Source organism: Thermobia domestica, chromosome 1, assembly GCF_964235325.1.
Source record: "Thermobia domestica chromosome 1, izTheDome1.hap1.1, whole genome shotgun sequence".
Classification (NCBI taxonomy): domain Eukaryota; kingdom Metazoa; phylum Arthropoda; class Insecta; order Zygentoma; family Lepismatidae; genus Thermobia; species Thermobia domestica.
In genome coordinates, this window is record NC_137454.1 from 351018188 (window position 1) to 351031035 (window position 12848).

At 33.8% G+C, this 12848-nt stretch overlaps 1 protein-coding gene across 2 annotated transcripts in view; it reads right to left on the reverse strand.

The window, feature by feature from the left end:
• Positions 1-12848, reverse strand: part of LOC145664064 (uncharacterized) — a 141258-nt gene that overhangs the window by 5669 nt on the left and 122741 nt on the right. The gene's annotated exons all lie outside the window — the stretch shown is intronic.

Here is a 12848-nt window from a genome sequence, read left to right on the forward strand (position 1 = left end):
GTAGAGTTCGTTTTAAATTGAATACAGCAATTACTACACACAAAAATGAAATAGACAGTTGAAAGTAAAACGAAATAAATGTTTCGGGTCATGGGCGCTCAGTTCTTAATAAAGTAATTAGGTACTTTTTTATGCTTGCTCAACATCAAATATCATACTTCTGTGTATATAGATAATTGAAGGTTGAATTCCTAAATCTAGGAGATAATTGCTGCTTAATAGTTCATATATATATAGTCACCAATCACCTGGGCAATCCGAAGACTAAAAGACAAGGAAATAGTTCTAAATTTACTGTAATATTAGTCTACAAAGAAAGGTATCATTGGCAGTATGGTTGGTAATAATATTAGGTTTATGAAATAAACTAGCTGATGTACCCGACGTTGGTCGGGGAGAATAGATTAATAAAAATATTACATGTCTCGGTAACCCCTCCCCGCAGGTGACCCCAGGCTCACATACAGTAGTAAATGAATTTGAAAGTAATCGTTATTGAAAGTGTCACCATTGATCTCAGCGATCGCGAAAACTATGGATTTGACAGTAATATCGATCATTTTGGATTACTTTTACATATCTCTGTATCCTTCCCCCAATAACCCCCGGCCCACAGCCGAATGGAGTGAATTTGGAAGTTATTGCAATTGGCGTTTCACTGATCGACGTCTCAGCGACAGCGAAAACTATAAATTTAACACTAATATCGGTCATTTTCTACTACTTTTACGCCCTCCCCCCTGAGACCTTCTGATTCGGATTAAAAAAACGCTTCGTCTTAGTCTGGGACATGAACCAAAGTACCCGTGACCAAAATGTGGTAATTCTCAGTCCACTCATCTAGTCCCCAGGCATCACAAAAACACAAAAAACAATCTCTTAATTTTATTTATATTAGATAAGTGGGTTTATTATACATTAAAAACGAACTGACTTTCCCTGGGAATCTTCACCGCGAAGAACGGTTTGTACATTTTTTCTAACACCACGAAGAACGGTTTGCACATTTTTTTTGTAAGTTGTTGGTAAATACCTTTACGCTGTTTCCTATTCGCTTTGAAATAATCTGTTTTTATTCTATTTGATGATTGTTGGTGCACTTGATCATTAGGCAGCAACAAACAAAAAAATAAAGAAAATACTCGAATACACAGAAACGCATTTTCATGAAATGTTTTTCCTTGAAGTAACCTCATTTACTTTGATACTAACTATAACTGCTAACAATTCAGTTCGCTTTAAGTTAATTTCAGTTTTTTTTTGTACTTTTCAATGTTTTAAAACTGTTGGCAACATAAATGTAATTTCAATTTTAACAAAGGAAGTTAAATTGTATCAGTCATATAAAGTTTTGACCGTATTTGAGCAACACGAACTAAATTACATGTCGGTAACATTTTATATCGTGCAAATAATAATTATAAAAATAATAAATGCGTCAATAAATCTGTTGTATTCTTTTATAAAGAAATTACGCTAAAACTTCTCCGTAATTGTATGTACTCGTAGAAGAGCGAAACGTAATTATATTTAAAGAGACATCTATCAATTAGAGTATTGAACTGGCGCATACTGGCTGGATATGCAAGTAATACAAAACATCTATTCTACCTCTTAACTGCTCTAGTGGTTAGTGCATATCATTTGATGGTCGATGTTTTGGGTTCGATTCCTAGTAAAACATTACATTGGTTCCAATCTTACTTTAAGCTGTAGGTCTCGTCCTATGTAGCCTGATGCTCACAAAGAACGTAGATGAAAATCAATTAATTAATGAAAATCAACTACGTATGCAACTTGATGCCAAACTTTTGGTAAGCACATGGTAAACTTTATGTTAATCATGTAGTTCTACAGGTATCAGGTGTAAACGCTCCATGGAATAAATTGTGTGTATATTTAACAAAACATATCTAAACATAAACGCAAATTGAACTATAAGAAGCAGTACTATTATCTGAACTCTTTCCATCCCGTTATGCAATTCAACATCTCATTCATGTGTTGTGTAATTGCCTATAGGTAACAATGCCAATTTCAAATCAATTGAAAATCTTATGGATTGGTATGCTTGAAGGATACATTAAATTATAGATATCCTAATCTATGAACCTTAGGGTGAATATCCACTATCGCTGTATGTAAGTTTTATGGTTTCCCGTTTAAAAGCGATTAGCGAAAGTTAAACTTCATGCAGGGAAGCACAGTGGCTAAGTGGTTGAGTGCACACCTCTGGTGCTAGAGAGTTTATGGTTCGATCTCAGGCTACGTCAGTGGACGGTGGACAATATTATGTCCATGAGTTTTTCGAGTTTGTGCGTTTTCTTTCACGTGCTCCTTCCAAAAATTCCTTCATGATCATACACTTTTATATCATCAGTCATGTTTAGACTACAGAACATACTCGTATGGTGTAAAACTATAGATTTCACTTCTTAAATTTATGCTAATACTGTCAACTTGGAAGCTTTTCCTTAAATTTTGAACAAACATTATGCCTAGAGAACATTTTGTAAGAAACAATTTTTCAAAGCGGATATTTTTTAAAGGAAAATCTCTGCGTGGTTTTCCATTACTTAATCCATTCTCCATTCCTGATTCTTTCTCAGTTTATTTTCACAAGAATATTTTTCAAACAGAACTAAAAGTAAAATAGCCTTCTAAATTAATAAACTTTTGATAATATGTTGTAAGATCTTGAAATATGATCTAAAGAAAAGTTGCTTTCTGGATTGGTACCACTGATTAACGCGTAATAACGTTACTTCATTTAGCTAAATCATAAAATTAGGATCATGCACTTAGGATTTTAAAGAAGAGTCGGATTGGTCTTTAGAGCCGTGATAATGCAATGACTAAATAATAATAATAATAATAATAATAATAATAATAATAATAATAATAATAATAATAATAATAATAATAATAATAATAATAATACTTATTATTATTATTATTATTATTATTATTATTATTATTATTATTATTATTATTATTATTATTATTATTATTATTATTATTATTATAAAACACTGTACAATTGTAGTGAGTGCGGAAGAAATACAAATATTAAAATAACATTAAATTGTGTAGAATCATTCATTTTGACTAATTATTACATGGAGTCTGTAACAGTAATTTTCATTTATCAGTAAAAGGGAAAGTTCTAAATGCTGATTACAATATTTGTATGCAAAAATAACAAAAACAATGAAAAATACTGAGAGAAACTGAGTAATTTCAATGAGTGGATAAAAACGCAACACGAACAGTGAAACACTACTGAAGAAAACAAAGTAATATTAATAGTTGAAAAGAATAACGGAGATACAAGTGCACTAGTGCAGAAATAGTTTCAATCCACATTCCGCCTGAAAACTTCTTAAAGTACACTGTCCAAAAACTTTTAATACTGCACTTTACAATTGTAGGAGTTGCGAAGAAATACAAGCATTAAAATGGTATTGAATTTTGTAGAATAACTTATTTTGATAAATTATTACAGCAGTCTTTAATATTGAATTTCATTTAACACCAAATGGGAAAGTTGTATACTGTAATTTCAATATATGGATGGAAACATAACATCAGCAATGAAATATACTGAGGAAAGCTGAGTAATATCAATGTATGGTAGAAAGCGTAACGCCAGCAGTGGAATATTGCTGAGGAAAACTGAGCAATTTCAATACATGAATATAAATGTGAAACAAAAGTGAAATAATGCTAAAGAAACTGAGTGATCTTAATAAAAGATAATTAAAAATGTCGCTGGAACAATGAAATATTAGTGGATAACTTTGATAGATGGATGAAAACGGAGCGCAAACCGTAAAACATTACTGTGAAAACTGAGTAACTTCAATAGATGAATGAAAAAGTCATGGAAACAATAAAATATTACTGAAGAAAACCGAACAACTTTAATAGATGGATAAAAACGTAACACCATAACAGTGAAATACTACAGAAAAACTTAGTAAATTCAATAGTTGGGTGAGAGCGTAACATCAAGAACAAAATATTACTTTGGAAAACTCAGTAGTTTCAATAGATGGATAAGAGCGTAACACGAGGAACGAAGTACTAGTGAGTAAAACTGACTAATTTTAATAGATGGATGAAAGCGTAACACTAGAAATGAAATATTACGGAGGAAAACTGAGTGATTTCAATAGAAGGATGAAAGCGTAACACCAGGAACAAAATGTTACTGAGAAAACTTGAGTAATTTCGATATATGGGTGAAAGTCTAACATCAAAAATGAAATATTACTTTGGAAAACTGAGTAATTTCAATAGATAGATGGAAGCATAAGGCATAATGAAATATTACTGAGGTAATTTAGTAATTTCAATCAATAAATGGACATACCACCAATGAAAAGTTACTGAAGCAAACTAAATAATTTTAATAGATTAATGAAAGTGTAAAAGAGAAATAATTTAAGTAGTAAAGCAATAGAAAACTATTTTTCAGTTCAGTTAGAAACCATATGTAGTGTATGGATGGATTTTTTACTGTCTTCGATATTTCTGTGTTCGTGTTTCTGTCGTTCTGGATTAAGTAAAATATTGAAAACAAGGTGACCATGGAGGTCTACCTCAAACTGTAGGTTCGCATCTCATATACCATCGATCCTGAAGAGGAAGCTTAACACTAATCAATCCAACCATAAAGAAGCGTGAGGACATTTTATTTTACTTACAAGCACGTTCAATTTGAACCCCGAATTAATACAGTTCAACACTTTATTTTCTAAAGTTGAGTTGGTAGGTATAAACCAGAAGTAGATCAGTTGTGGTTACGTTTACTTACTGTATCTCTAATCGAATGCCTAAAGCATATCCGGTAAAAGTACTGCATATGGAGGAAAATGCATCGAAGCATATACAAATGACATCAGTCTCAAAAAGCGTTTGAAAACTATCAACTAATCTAATTGTGTGTGGTGACTACAAATGTAACAGTTAATAATTAAATCATACTAATCTTTATCCACGCAATTAAATTAACTTAATAACATGTAATCATCGGTGTTGTATAAAATATATATCAAGAACATGAACGGAATATTAGCAAGGAACTAAAATTGGCCATTATCCATAATGAACAAGCAACAACGGGTGATAAATGTATTTTGAATTTATCAATTCTTTAAATCTGCTCTAATTCTGTTATGGGTGTGTGATGTAACCGGAAGCATCTGTCCATGAGAAATGATGAAACATTATTTATGGAGGACAACTAATCAGACACATCAAAAAAAAAAAAAAAAAAAAGAGAGAGAGAGAGAGAGAGAGAAGGTCATCTGGTGAAGTGGTCAGACAGGATCCTGTATTTAGACTGTTAAAAGCCAACCGCAATCAGGGTCATTGCATACGACGACACTGTTTGCATATCCTTGTCAGTTATTGAACCAATATTTTTGCAAGTATTATTACTGAAACCGCAATAATAGTGGGAGCAATTGGCAATGGTTGTCAATAATTCATGTTTGTGATCATAGAACCAAATTTGTATGTTTCTTAAAAGCTTAGAGATGAAACTTGAGCGTCACGGAAATTTGTTTGTAACCCTGAAGAAAAATCCTTGAAGAAAGTTTATTCAAAAGTGAACTTGCCGGCTTCTGTGACATCTTGGAGGTAAAAGGGAAGTAGGAATGTTTCGATCAATTTCTTCACCTGATCAAAGACTGAACTATATAACCTTGTTCCTCGAGGTTGAAATAAATTGATTAATTTACTCACTTTTTTTCTGTCTTACTTTTGCCTTTTGGTTATGGCTGACATTGGATTGTATCACTGTTTTGATCCCGTTTGTTTCCTTGTTAGTGTTTTTACTACTGACTTTGTTAGATGCACAAGATTTACAGTTTACAAAATGCACAAATTATTAACGTGTAACGAAAATATATCAAGAGATAAGTCATATACGAACTGATAGAGTTTAGCAAATAATATGAATGAGTATAAACTCTCATGCGTAATTTTCGAGAAAAAAGAATTCATTTTGTAAACCTAAAAAATTGATGCTGTGTGATAACCACGTAATCTATTAAGGTGAAATAGGTACGGCAGTAGCGCACCCACTGGAGGGGACCACTGGGTCCGGATCAACCCCCAAAACTTCCTAACTCAAGATACATTTATACATTTTCTAAATAAAATTATACTTGTTTAACAGAGAAATTATTGATGTAACATGAAGATTAGATCTTATGCTTCATCTATATTATTTCTCTTATAAAAGCAATCTAGTTCTATCATTTTTTTGGATCAAAAGATCCAATATATTTCAATTAAAATTTTCTTGTACGCTTTATATCTGGAGAACTACATATAGTGTAGCCAAATCCAAACTATCACGTAACTCAGTATGGTGCGCTTATTTCGTAAAAAATACGAAAACTTGATTTAGAGGTCGTTCAAAAATGTTGTGGCCTCTGAACCAAAAACTAATTATTGGCCAAGATCGCAATCTTTTGATGCATTTTTTGATCATTTCTAAAATTATTGGCCAAGATCAAAATCTTTTGATTTTTGATTCATATTTTTTATCATCCCTAAAATTCCTGTTTTAGAAAATATAAGTGAAAGTATTTTACAATTAATTATCGGCTTTAGAAAATATAAGTGAAAGTATTTTACAATTAATTATCGGCTTTTCGGGTACAGAATAATACCCATTCAATACTACATAGACGCAGTGGCTTATAGTATTGGAAACTGTACAATTTAATAGTGTATAATTTTTACAGGGTAGTCTGTAAATCCATACCCATTCACATATATATCACATGTTACAATGTGTATTTGTATGCAGTAGCGCATTCTCACTGATAATACTGTATTATGCTCGCATGTTCTGTGAGACATTTTATCAACATAGCATGGTTCCCCATTCTTGTATTATGCTATGATATGCTATTCAATTATGGCAGTATGTATAATCAACTTTGTTTATTTTTTCCCTTCATAATGGCCAATTTAACCGTACTTACGCTTGAAGAGTATATTGTGACAAGTACGTACGTGCGTACATAAGCACAAGAATGCAGGGGACACCATAAACACACTGAGTGCTAAATTTCGATTCAATTCAATTTTGAAAGATTCAATAAGAATCCTCGAACATGTTATCTTGGAAGTACGTTATAACTCCAATGGTGAGTTAAGTGCAGCTGCTATCAAGGCACTTGGAACGGTAATTCTTACTATATATATATATATATCTATATTTAAAAAAAAATGCCTTTTCGCAGAACATGACATCGCATTAGCTTATGCAGCAAAAATGAGCGACGACACAAAGGTACACTGGACACATACGGTATACGAATAGAAAGGGACTTACAGGCCACCTTGTACAAGAAAATTATTTGTAGAAGAATAATATATTTGGTGTGAAGCTATACCAGAAGTGAGGAAGGTGTAAAGAGTCAAATTATTGTTCAGTGGAGCCAAGAATATTATTTGGTAAGTTTAAAAGCAAATTCTGCTTTTCAAAGGAACATGTCTAAAGAATTTAGGCATGCTATCATGCACCAAAGGGTGAAAGATATCTCTGTTACATTGGATATGTACGATGAGTGCATAGAATGTAGAATGCGGAGCTAAAGGGAAAAGTTCTTTATGTAGACTAAGAAGAATACGAAAAGGATAGAAATCACAATACTGACTGAAGTGAATTGTCATAGGACAGGACCCCATGGTGATTGTTTTTCCTATGGCGTGGAACCTGAGTGTTCCTTAGGCCATAAAGTATGTTAGTTTATTAGTTACTAATAATCCAAACATCAAGCTGACAAATATTAGACAGTTACACAATATACGCGAATTAAATTCATTTGAATTTTAGCAGTTTAAAAACCTAGCATGTTTCCATTGTATCAAATACCGGATATTTAGGTATCCTGCGATACTTTATTTTTCTCTTTATCTTGACCATTAATTTACACATATGTTTTTCCAAGTGTGATCTATTTTTCTCACAAGTTAGTTATCTTGTGGACCTTGAGTTAGCATATGTAATTGCTTTGCGGAACTAAGATAATAGGAACAACACTATTTTTCTTTTTTTTTGAGATACGTATCATTAAGTTCTTTTTTAAAAGAAACATGTGTGCAAAAGGAATTTATATAAAGCGGCAAACAGGATGAACGTGTATGAAATACTTCACATATTACTTCTAAGCAGCCAGTACTGCCTGAAAAACTAGACAGTAAGACCTTGAATTGGCCTTACGTACAAAATAACAATCGTTAACAAGAAAGGAAAAGAGTTTTTTAAAGGCGACAAAGTTATTAAGATTAACATCTCTTGTGCATAGTAATGTTGAAATCATTATTCTATTTTTATTAGCTTAAAACTTTTATCTTTAGAAAATAACATGGTTTTTGCCACTAGTTCTGAAAATTCCATAATTACAGCAACATAGCATAGACTAGTAATTCTCATGACGTATGTAATCGGGAATCCATGCACACTGGTTTAGTGGCTAGTGTCTGTGCTTTGTGCAAGTAATCCCGGGTTCGATTCCCGGTGGGAGAACATTAAAATTTGCATATATTACAGTGCTTCGGATTCCTGCTTAAACTGTAGGTTCACGTGTTATATAACCTCTTTACTGAAAATGGACGCTAAACTTTAACAAATGAAAAAGCAGTTTGGCTTGGAGTAGACTCGTATAAAGGGTTTCACATAAGGAACGCAACTTTCGAAATATCCGCCATTTCTTTTGTAGTAAGTTGGCATTACTGAACGTTACACGATTTTCATTTATTGTCTTTCTGGTTAGTAGACATGGAGCGCGGAATAGCGCATGATCGTCATCGCCAAACATTCGCCAGTCCAGCGTTGCCAATTTGGGGAAAAAGTCTCTAAATCTAGGGGATTCCACTTCCAGGATAGCGACAAAAAATAATTTTTCCGATTAGCGACTTTTTGGGTGATTTTTTAATGACAATTTGGCAACTTAGTTACAAATCTAGCGAGTTTTGTGCTGCGAAACAACTAGTCTTGTGGACAAGTACTATTAGCTTGAATAGTTCAGATATATGTTTATTTCCTTTTTCCCTATTTGAATCAGCGCAAGTGTTGAGGAGCTGGCAAAGTACGTAGCATTTATATCCTTATTCCCGCTTTGATTGCTGGTATCTCTTGTCCTCTAACGAGGACCAACTCCAAACTCTAATGTCTTTTAGTTTGCAGAGCGTCCGTTTAGAGGCACAAATAGTGCATTACCGATAACAAGCTGATTATCTATAGAAACTTAGTAAAAGGGATAGGAAATAAGTTTCTTTTTCTGTGTAAACTTTTACTTTTGTTCATTTTTCTAAACTCATTTTTGATTTGGTTGAAGTGAAATTGACCATAAAGTAAAAATATATATATTATACTAAATGTGAAATTATTATTTGTTATATATGATTGATTTACGCTTTTACGTATACGCTTTTCTAGCGTAGATATATTATGCCTTGAATTAATCACATATCTGATATATATATGATCACACACTTGATGAGAGAGAACGAGAGAAAGACGGAATTTCAGGAATATTTTTTTTTAGCGGTTTTTCACTCAAAATTGGAGTCATTTCATGTCCCATTTAGCTACTTTAGGTATCAACTTGTTGGCAACTCTGCGCCAGTCTCTTCACAATATTCAACACATTTGTAATTAGTTTTCACTATGAGAATACGCTGTAGCGTCATGAAGTGCTCCATTCCTATCTGTATAGAAGACATATGAGGCTCATGTACTGATCTGAATTGTACAGATTCGGATTCCATTCTGAACTGTACATCCGCATCTTTTATGGATCACTTCTGAAAACGGACGATGACCTCCAAGAAACAAATCAACAATTATGGTGGCAGCAATTTGATTTGAAAAAGAAAAGGCAGAGAGCTATGGCCTAGTGCTTGTGTTTATACCCTGGTCGCTGAACGTTGATTTCTGACAGCTTTGCACAAGGCCACAGCGAGCAAGCAGAAGACAGCAGATCAATCAACCTGAGGCTCAGAACCTGTCACGTCTCCATGGTAACCACCGCACATTGCCGAACTTTCACTCACCCCCTCCCACCCTCAACGAGGAAGCAAATGATTCTCCCCTTGCGCGAGAAGCACATGGCAACACCGCACTCTTCAGTCGTCCTCGCGAGCTAAGCTGTCAGAAATCATCGTTCGCCGGCCAGGATATAAGTAGCACGCTGAAAAGTTCAAATAATGTATCCGTCGAATGAAAATTTCACTTATATCTGACGTGATGCAACCAAAAGTTCACTTTTTACCGCAGGTGACCTGTTATTCAGTTATTACACATTTAAATGTGTTAAATGCACAGGAACCCTACGGATGTTTAGTGATGAATTGTCTCAGGTCACAATAATTGAATCAGTTAATGCAAGAAAGGGTTTCAGTCAAACACGCTTAGTTTTGGGAATAATAATAATACAGTAGAGCGTCGATTATCCGAAGTAATTGGGGGACATGGGTGTTCGGAAAACTGATTTTTCGGATAATCGAACTGTACATGTTTATTTGCCAAAAAGAAGTACTGTACAGTAAATTTATTCATAAAAAGAAGTGTGCTGATTGTTGAAACACAGCGACTGGCGGCTTGGCCGGTCAGCAGCGCCTTATGAAGGCCCCATTAGAAGCAATGTTCCGCCAGCGGTGGCTCAGTGCGGCGACTACTGTGGGAAACTTGGTTTGGGCGTGAGGGGGATGATGGACGGTAGGGTGGGAGAGTAACAGGTGCGAGCGAGTACACAGTTCGGTTAAGCGGTCGTTCGGTTGACCGACGTTCGGATAATCGACGCTCTACTGTAATAATAAAACATTGCAGTTTTGAAACTATAAAATTAAAATAAACCACTTTTATCTGTGTAGATAAAAATGACATTAATCGAGTGCTGTATAGGAAAACCATGTTTATGCTTATTGCCATGGTAAAAAAAAGAAAGAAAAAAAAGAAAGAAAGAAAAAAGAAAAAATACAAAAAAGTTTCCGGTGTGGACTGAAGCCCCTCTTGCATGTAAATCATAGACGAAGCCTTGTATACATGTAATTTTATTTAGTTATTATTTTTTGCTCCGTGTTAAGACTTTTTTTTTTTTTTTTTTTTTTTGCCAGGTTCCAGACGTTGCAGGTCTACCATCCGAATAGGACAAAATCAATATTTATTGCCACTAACATATAAAACAATTATAATTCTCCATGCAGAAAGGGCTTCAGTCACTGACTCAAACCCATGCTGACTAGAATAATCGAAGTTGACATCGTAATTATACATAAAACTACGTGAACTGACATAAAATAAAGGTGTACTTCCGATTGACGTGGAAAGTTGAAATTTGACATGATTGTAACTTTCTGGGATTAACCCACAGAAAAGTTGCCAAAATTGAATATTTTTAAGATTTAGGAGATCTAAAGAAGGGATGAAGAAATTCCCTATGTTATTTAAATGGGTCTTTTTTGGATCTATAATCTCATATTTTAGGTACTTGAAATTGGAATAAAAACTTGAAATTCGATATGCTTGTACAGCGGGGGACACTTCTAAATGGTACAGCCATATGGGGATTTACGGCTAAGGTGTACCATTTAGAAGTGTCCCCCGCTGTACGTTTGCTATAGGATTATTGAAGGAAATCACTAAAAATAAAAATTTCCAATTCTAAGTGGTTGTATGGGAAACGGAAAAAAATCTTCCCCATGTTATTTATATATGGGACATCTTTTACACCCCTAAATTATTGGGCACTTCCTGTAAAGGTACAATGATTAAATTTGGTATGGTTGTAGCTTTTTGGCACTAACCCAGAGAAAAACTGCCAAAAGTGAATATTTTTAGTTTTTAAGGGATCTAAAGGGAGATGAAGTAATTCTCATGTTATTTAAATTGGTGTTTTCTTGGGTTAGGTTATCTTTTAGATACTTGAAATACGAAAAGAAACTTGAAATTTGGTAGAATTGTGCGTTTTAGAGGTGCGTGGCCCTAGAAAACGCAGTGATATGGTGGCCAAATTCAGGAAATATTAAGAGTAAATGCACGAAATTCACTCTTGGTGCAAAGGTTGATACACAAGAGACGCGAGGCAGTAGGCCGAGCAAACACGGGAGTCTGGGGACGGAGCCCCCAGCTATCCAAAGGCTAGTCTGTTTATAAAATGTTAGACCAATGAAACTGAAGCTCTTTATACATAGGAACGTAGGTGAACCCAATAGGAACAAAAGCCCGATGTTAACTCAATTTCGCCAGTTTGGAGACTGGAGTCCTTTTCTCGTGAACTAATTCAGTTGTGAAATGATATAAACCTTTCAAGGCTAGTGTAAGAAACTTAATATTAAATATCTTTGAATGAAACTTCATGAAAGACTTAAGAGCAGTTTTGACACGATAATGTAACACATACAAATTATGACTAATGTTAGTTGCATGCATTTATTTTTACTATTTATTTTGTGGAAACTGATGGATATTGTTGTGTTACAAAAAATGAGATATTTTTGTATTTTGAAACTGAAATGAATGAAACTATATATTTTTTTAAAAATGCTTAGACACGTACCTCAATCCATTGTTAACAAAGTATAACAGTATTCAATGTTACACAAATGTGAATTTATATTTGTATGGATAGTAATATGTGCAATGAACCAACAGAAAAGTTCGGAAACGGTTTTGTTTAAAGTCTGATGTATCAAGTGAAGTATAAATGAAATATTTCCACCTATTGGCGTAGTTACGTGAAAACATAGACCTTCTAGTTAAAATGGACTCCTCGATATGGAAGATTTGTCTTACAAGCACAATTTATAGTTATTATTGG